Here is a 9006-nt window from a genome sequence, read left to right as displayed (position 1 = left end):
AAATAGTTTAACTGTAGCATTGGTATATAATTTAGCTGTGCCACCCAAATGATTAAAAAAATACAAAAACAAAAAAGTCTGAAGAGAGAATGTAACCGATACCTGGTCTCACTTCTCTATATTTTGCTTCCAAATTTAATTTTTTTTTACATTTTTTTTCTTTTTAAGTAGTTCATCAAAATCTTTGTGTCCGGAGGGTGATAATATCAGTAACTGTATTCTTTTACACTTTTAGCATCCAAGAGCTCTACAAAACAGATTATACTTAATCCCTCTCAGCCACACCTACATTTGAATTTCACTATGCACAACTGAAATATCCCGTCACCAGATCTACCTGTTCTTACACAGTGAAACACCCACTTTGGATGTTGTCAGTCCACTCAATGGGCATTATTAATTAATTTATTAATTTTTCTGTAGCTCTGTTTACACTTTTGCATGCATCTCCAGTTATCATCTGCTGGTGGAAAATCATCTGGAACAGTATGCCACCTTCTGAAATGGGACTAGATTATATTCCAATAACTTAATTTGACTGTCTCAGCAGCGGATGATAGAGTTGCACACGAAGGTGTAATGCATTTCCATTTCAAACTAGCTGTTGAAACAAAAAAGATACAGCAAAATTAACTGGTACAATAAACATGTCCTCCACCCTCTGGATCACGGTTAACAGTTATACACATTGTTTTGCAAATAAATTACAATTCAATACCCTCATTTAAACCTTTATTAAAAATGATAATACTACTAATAAACAGGGATCCTGGTTGTCATCAACAATGCTGTGTAGTGGTATGAAATGTGTCTATATACAAAACCTAATACACTTGCTCTGGCCTTAATAGGTCCTTAAACCAAGCCAGAGAGAGTTCAACACCACTGGTAATAAAGGAAGACACCAGAGCACAAAGTGTAAAGGTGGCCTATGAAGGGGAAAAATGTAATTGATTGGGGAAAAGTGTGCGTGTGTGTATGTGTGAGACATGCGTAGAGTTAGTGTCACGGACCCGGCTCTGGAGGACTCAGGGGGTCCGTGAGCAGTTTTGGACTATTGTTGTTGTTATTATTATTATTGGTATTGTTGTTGTTGTTTGGGGATGTGTTTTTCTGCACTATGCTGTGTTGTTCTGTGTCTCCACTCATTATATGTAGAGGCAGGGTGTGGGTGTGTGGGTGTGTACATGTGTGGCTGGAGAATGGAGAACAGCCACATGCGGGCCTGATGGGTGTGGCCCGGCAGGAGGACTGGCCACACCTGAAGTTCCTGCCACACACCTGTTGGTGATCAGAGCTCGTCGGGGGAGCTACTTAGGAGAGTGTTGGAGCTCCCACCGGCGCGGGATCATTGAGTTAGCATACCATGTTAGTGTGTGTCAGCATATGTCCGTGCTGTTCGTGTATGCCCACCGAGGGTTAGTGTTGACGGCTGCTTCTATGGTTTTCCTGCAGGAGGAAGAGTGGTCCAGAGAGGCAGCATGCACGGGGTGTGCGGAAACACAACAGCGGGGAGCACGAGCACGGACGTTGGAGGGAAGCACGCACACGGGGCTCAAGGGAGCAACGAGGAGTTATTGTGTTTACAGCTTTTCACTGTAAATAAAGAGCACTGTTTGCATCGCAGAGTCTGCGTTTTGGGTCCTCCTTTCCCCGCATCCCCACGGTCTGCCAGTCAGACCGTGACAGTTAGAGTTGCCATTTGAACAGAGAACTTGAAACTGCATTATGGCACCAGTTGAGATGTAGAGACATTGTAGAGATCCTAAAACTTAAAACTGCTACAGGCTGCTCTGCACTACTCAATGAACACAATTCTGGTTCAAAGTACTGTAGGATGTGCTTATTAGTCCTGAGGGAATACTCTACCTCCATTTTTTTAAGTGCATGCTTGAGGTGCACATGCATCTTGATGTACTCTTCAGCGGCAGCATCATCAAATTTCTTGAATCCTATTGCAGCCACTTTACATATATTAGATGCGCCTGCTTCTTGTCATTTCAAAACATGTATCTCTGACTTTGTATCCTCTATGAAAGTTTGTGTTGTATTATGTTCAAATGTTATAAAGAAGGAAGCTTTACAACTATCCTGACTAGTGAAGAGTGTGTTGTTTCCACAACACTGCTTTCCTCCTGAGGTACCCAGAACCATTGAAAGGGATGACTTACTCAAAAGCTCTGGAGCTCCCTATATATGCACGTAAACTTGTGTCAAAAAGTTCACATCAGATAGGTACAATTTGATTCCTTCATCATTTGGTTGAACTTGACGCAGCTGTAGGCTTTGCTTCTATTGGTTGTGCGATGGTACGTCACATCCTATGTGAAAGGGACTTAAGCCAGACAAATCTGAAACATTTGATTGAGCTTGTAACTACTGCCTTGTATGTAAAAGAAATCATAACCAAACCTAATTCTAAAGCAGTGACTAACACTTTGTCTAGAATACACTTTTGACCTTGTTGGGGCAATGGATAAGGTGAATACTCACTGGATATTTCCTTGGGCCAAAATCTGGAAGCACACTAATCCAGGCCTGAAAAGGCTTCCACGAGGCCATCTACCTGGCCAGAAATTACTTCATCTTCATAGACTAAAACACATGCACGAGCCTGTAACTACTTCCGTGAGGTATATTTAAAAGAGATTATTACTTTACCCCTCCTCTCGTGTTAGGGTCGGCACCGACCCATTTTAAATTTCAAATGCATAAAAAATCACATACATTTGTTTATTGTATCAAGGCTTTTTGACTTTGTCAGGAAGCTCTATTTCTACAAAATAAAACAAAAAAAAAATCTTTTCACTAAATTATAAAATGCCCTAGTTGAAATTATGACATTTGTGTTGTTAGGGTCGGTTTCGACCCAGGTATAATATTATGAGTATAAAGCAATAATTAAAGCCAAAACTGAAATCATAAGTGCACTGTCAGCTAAAACACTGACACCAAGCTCCTCTCCTAATCATACGAGCTTTAGGGGATTCTTATTTTGCGTGTTTTTCCAGTATACCTGCACAAAAACAAAACAAAATAAAGACGGCATGTCAAGACATGTGAGGTGAATTCACTCATTTGAGTGGCCATTTGACTTTCAGAGTGCACATTTACAATTTCCAGCATACAAAAATGAGAAGAAGATTTACAGTGAGCCAAGTTCTGGATCATATTTTTGGTGAAAATGAAGGAGAGGACACAGAGCAGCATAGCGATTCAGAAGGGCAGGTTACTAAAGAGGAAGACAATGTGGAGTATCATCCAGAAGACACAGACACATCTGATCAGAGGTGGAGGTCGCTGGTGCTGAAGCTACTCCTGCTGAAAGATTCAAGTCCAAAAATGGTAAGATCTTTTGGAGCTCAGTACCTCATGATGTACATAGCAGGGCAGCTGCTGCAAATGTCATCAAAATGACCCCTGGAACCACAAGGTTTGCTCTGACCAAAGTCAGTGACATCAAGAGATGTTTTGAGCCATTTATGCCATTGTCACTAAAAAGAATCATCATTACTATGATAAACCTTTGAAGGAAAAAAAGTCCATGGTGACATGTGGAAAGATATTGATGAGGAATACCTGGATGTGTTCTTCTTCTTGCTGGAGTGTACAGATGCTGCAATGAGGCCACTGATAGTCTATGGGACGCATCGACAGGCAGAAATATTTTCTGGGCAACGATGTCACTTCACACATTTGATATCATTTTGATTCAAGAGTCCTCAGATTTGACAACAGAGAGACCAGACCGAGGTCTGACAAGCTTGCTCCCATCAGGGATGTCTGGGAGAGATGGGTGCAGCTTCTTCCGCTGATGTTCATCCCAGGGCCAGAGGTGACAGTGGATGAACGTCTGAATGCCCCTTCCGGCAATACATACCCAGTAAGCCAGGGAAATACGGCAGAAAAATCTGGGAAGCCTGTGATGCAAAAACCAACTATGCCTGGAATGTACAGATTTTCACAGTCAAAGCTGCGAGTGGCATCCCTGAGAAGAACCAGTGAAAATGTGTGGTCCTTGATATGACCACTGGACTGCAGGGTCACAATATCAGCTGTGATATTTTATTTTTTTTATATTTTTTACCAGATATAACCTCGGACAAGAACTTCACAAAGGAAACTTCACAAAGACACAGCTGGATCATCAGGAAGTGATAAAAAGCCCACAATTACCCACGTCTATAACCAAAACAAAGGAGGAGTGGACTTTTTCTTTTTTTCAGTTTAAAGGTCTACTGCTGAAAAAAAACATTTTTTTGTCTTTTCTTGATGTAAATATCTATGGGTCGAAATTGACCCGTAACACCATAGATGTCATTTTAGTTATTAATCTTAACATGAAAAAATCTATAAAACAGATTTATTTAAGAGATGTGTCCAATACCCCTCAGTAATAGTCAGGTAACACAAAAACCTTTTATTTATTAATATGATTCTCTTGAGGTTAATTTTACTATTTTTTTTAATTGAAATCGAGGGGTATTGTGACAAAAAAAGACCCAGAGGCCCACACCAAAGGTATTAAAACCAACATTTTCATGGATAAGGAAGCCTAACAAGGTAACCAAGAGATGAGAAACAAATTGGATGATAACTTATTGTTTTTAGTGTATTTTATAGCTGATTTAATTCACGGGTCAAAACCGACCCGTTAACATAAGAGATGATAACAGAAAGCTAACACAAGAGGAAGGTTACTTCATCCACAAGTAGTGATGCATTGCCTTGTCCCAAATAGACAAACTTTGAGCAGTGGGATGGTTGTTGCAAGGGGAAACGCAATCCTCATAATAAATAAATAAATAAATTTTTATTTATATAGCACCTTTCAAGACAGAATCACAAAGTGCTGCACATAAGATTACAAGTCATAAAAAGATTTAAAAAGAGAAAATAAAACAGGCAGAAAATTAACCAAAAGCAGTTTTAAAAAGGTGAGTTTTGAGTTGTTTTTTAAAAACAGCCACTGAGTCCGCAGTTCTTAATGCTTGGGGGAGAGAGTTCCACAGTCTAGGGGCCACAGTGGCAAAAGCTCTATCACCCTTAGTCCTCCTCTTAGTATTTTTTATAGCAAGTAAGCCCTGATCAGATGACCTCAAAGACCTGCTAGGGACATAGGGCTGTAGCAGATCAAAGATGTAGGCAGGTGCCAGTCCGTGCACAGCTCTGTAGGTCAAGACCAGGATCTTAAAATCGACTCTAAATTTAACAGGAAGCCAGTGTAACTGAGATGACAACGGTGTCACATGTGAGTACTTGGAGGATTTTGTCAACAGCCTAGCTGCAGCGTTTTGCACAACCTGCAGACGATCCAGAGAACCATGAGGGGTGGACATTTCACCACCCTGGGGATTGTCCACATGCTCAGCTTGGACAGAAGTGGCTTCATTTTCAGAGGCTGAAACACATCCATCAGCCTGTGACTCATGGTTTACGCAACACCAGTACTTTAGTTGTCATGAGTACTCACAAGTATTGCGTAACATGCTGTTGTCACTGGGCTGGAGCTTCTTTGCTGCAGTAGGGAAGTTGGGCAGCTTGACACCTATACAAAGGTACTAAAGTAAAACTAAGCATATCCAGCTAAAAAAACAAAATCATAATATTAGAGAATTTGACTTATTTTGGAACTGGAATTATAAAATCAGTAGAGAAAACCCATTACATTCGATACCGTCCTCATCCGAAAATTCTGCAAAAAAAGTTTATAAACATCAGTGTCTAAATTTTACGTAAACCGATATTATTTTTCAGATGTATAAAGTATTTGAAAATAAGAAACATAGCATTTCTTACAAAACCCTCCGGAATTGCTTTTTTTTACTGGGCTTCCTCATCAGTCTAATCACATCCTCATCATCTGACTGGTCAGGTTGTAGGTGTCACAATCACAATGCTTATCTAGAAGTTAGACAACTAAACTCGAAACTAACAAACAAAACAAAGAAAAAAAAATCAAGAGCATTTTGACTTTCAAATACGTTGCAAAACTTGCCCGAAGTAATTTTTATTTTGACTAATGAGAACGTCATTGTCATTGTTTTGTAAGGTTATTGTTTAGTATGTAAAGCTCAGTGTGCAGGTGCCTCTCTGTGATTGGTGTATCCTGAAGACGGATGATACGGATTGGTAAGCTAGCTGGAGGTGACCTATATGATGATGCTGCCATGGACTGCCATTCATTCATCCTTGGCTCATCCCAGCCAGCAGACCTTTGTAAACATCCCTAGTACTGCATGCTTTATAGAGGACTTTGTAGGGGTGGACTGCCTTTTATTTTGATCATAATTTTCTCCTGCTTATCTTAGTTAGGGAAGTAAATTGTTGTAATCTGGTTTGTTTATTTTGACTAGGTAGGTTTTGTAAAGCCTTCTGATAGGCTCTTTTTGTTTGCTGTTTTAGTATTAAGTCCACCCTGAAGTTCTAGCCCGCTCCTTTTTGCTGTCAAAACAAAATAACATATTGCAAATAAATGATTGATCACACCCATTGTGTGATGTGGCTGAATCACCCTTATGTAGTGGTCTGGCCACCCCTAGACAGGCAATAACAGTCATCCACTCATTCTGAGGGTTCTCTTTGTCCTTTCTTTCTTTGGCTCTTGACGAAGGCGGTCGCACTTTTCTCCTCTCCCTATCCCTTATCTTTCCTGCTTGGCTTCTCACGTCCTTGTCTAGTCTTGTCTGCTTTTCTACATTAATCCTCACAGAGTCTCTCAGTCCTATTCTGTAAACCTAAGAATTATGGATTTGATCAACTGGTCCCTTTAAGAAATTGACACCCTGCTGGGCTTGGGAGAGCCTGATTGTCCTGCAGAAACGTTTGCTGCCAGATACTCGATAGTCGGTTGCATTGTGTGTCTGGCGACACTCTCGATGGAGGACATTGAACGACATCAACCAATTCGGAACCACGATAACATAGTTCTGGCTGATTGGAGCTGGCTCGGACCTGGCTTATCGAAGAACAAGAAGCAGCTACAGCTGTTCAAAATCCCACAAGGCTGGCTGACATGATAGGCGATGGCAGGGCTGTGAGTACTCAGACTGTGTTTATTGAACGTAATATGGATAAGATCTTGGAGAAGAAGAACGGGAATTGACACCTGGTGACCAGTGACGGACATTAGACCAAACTGTAAAATTGGATGCAGTTTGTTCGCACTTACCAAAACCACCATGATCACTAATGCGGCTGTCCCACTGGCGTCAGCTGAAGGCCTGCCAAGGTTGAAGCTGACTGGAACAACAAAAATTCTCCTATGAAAACAGGACTGTTGTCAGAACTCTTTGTCCCTCTTTCAAGGCCCCCTGGGTCCACTGGAGACTGTGAACCTTTGCTTAACTGGGCGTGGTGAACACGGGATACACACACACACGCACGCACACATGTCACCTGGGTTGGCTGGAAGACTGTTTACTTAGCCTGGCTGGGCGAAGGACACTCTCTACACACAAGCATACACATACACTGATACACACTCATCCCCCCTCCCTTTCCAGATGCCTTCGATACTTGTCCCCTCCCGGGGCAGATGGTGGATCGACTGGACCAGCGCAGACATGCTGCAGGACCGGATGAAACTGTCTACACCGGCTCTCTCTCACTCTTTACCCACCCCTGTTGCTTGTCTTGTGTTTCTGTGGTGTACTGACAGTCATGTGCTTTTTGTGCTGGGGTGTTTTTTCTGTTCTCAAACTGTTCTCCCATTAGGAGCTCAGGCTGAGTGGAGTTTTTTTTTCTCCTCTCACCTCATGTTATGTGTTTTTTTTTTTCCTATCAGCCTACCTCTCTGACATGTCTCCCTAATGTGATGTTTGTGTTTGGTCAGATGCGCCATTTAGCATGCTGCCTGCTGTAACCCAGAATTTCCTTCGGGATTAACAAAGTATTTCTAATTCTGATTCTGATTATAGCTTTACTGTTCCATTAGGTTACATTTTTACATTGTCAAAGTTACAGACCTGTTAGCATCCAATTTAGGCAAGGCAAGTTTATTTATATAGCACAATTCAACAACAAGGTGATTCAAAGTGCAGAATTTAGAACCGAATACATTACGATAGCACAGGGAGCCCATTTTGAGTACCAATGTAGCAGACGTATACAAAGCAAATGGTTCAATTGCAGAGAAAATGACACAAACCCTAATCAACAACTCACAGTTTGTCATGTTAAAAGAGACAATGCGGAGGTGGAGGTGACAGACATAAATAAGCGACTTGAGTGGCTAATAACTACATTAGAGAGGCAGTACAGGTTAAGCTAGTGGATCAAGTGAAAGGGGAGAGGTTGAGAGAGTCTGGACATGCAGAGAAGAGCGATGAGGGTTAGACTGGGGTAGGATATTGTGGCAAGAGGACAGACACAGAGGTCCTGGGAGGTTTATGGATGTAGTGAGAAAGGACATGCAGGAGTCACAATGAAAGATACAGAAAACAAACCGATGGAGATTGTGGTGTCGCGATTGAGGAATAACCGGGGACGGTAACTAAGATATTGACAACGCCACCTGGGGGAGGGCGTTACACCCCAGGAAAGATTTCTCTAGCCGATGTACGTGTTGCACTGGCTACCAAAGCCCACAGACTCGTTATTAACGGCAGAGGTGAGACCAAGGAAGTTTACAAATCAAAATTTATTAAGAGGAACTACTAAAAACATAACTATAAAATCAGGAAGGCACCTAGGGTAGCAGGGTTGAGACGGCAAAATAGTTAATTAAAACACTTTATTAACAAACGATGATTAAAATGACCAGACTCCCTACCACGATGCTACCCTAAAACAATCACAGTATGATAAAAGAATAACTAAACAAAATAGTGGAGACCGGCCACTTGAGGAGGCAACCTACAGGGAGGAGTGCCCAAGGGTGCCACCAATTACTCACCCGTGTAACTTCACTGCAGACCTCACTGTCACTCACACTAAACGGTGCAATCTACCTATGCCCGGTGTGTACACTCGCATGCATCGGGAAGGGGATACCACCTCACGTGC

This window comes from Pelmatolapia mariae, linkage group LG20 (genome assembly GCF_036321145.2).
Source record: "Pelmatolapia mariae isolate MD_Pm_ZW linkage group LG20, Pm_UMD_F_2, whole genome shotgun sequence".
Classification (NCBI taxonomy): Eukaryota; Metazoa; Chordata; class Actinopteri; order Cichliformes; family Cichlidae; genus Pelmatolapia; species Pelmatolapia mariae.
The sequence above is the reverse complement of the archived record's forward strand: the minus strand, read 5'-3'. Positions refer to the sequence as shown.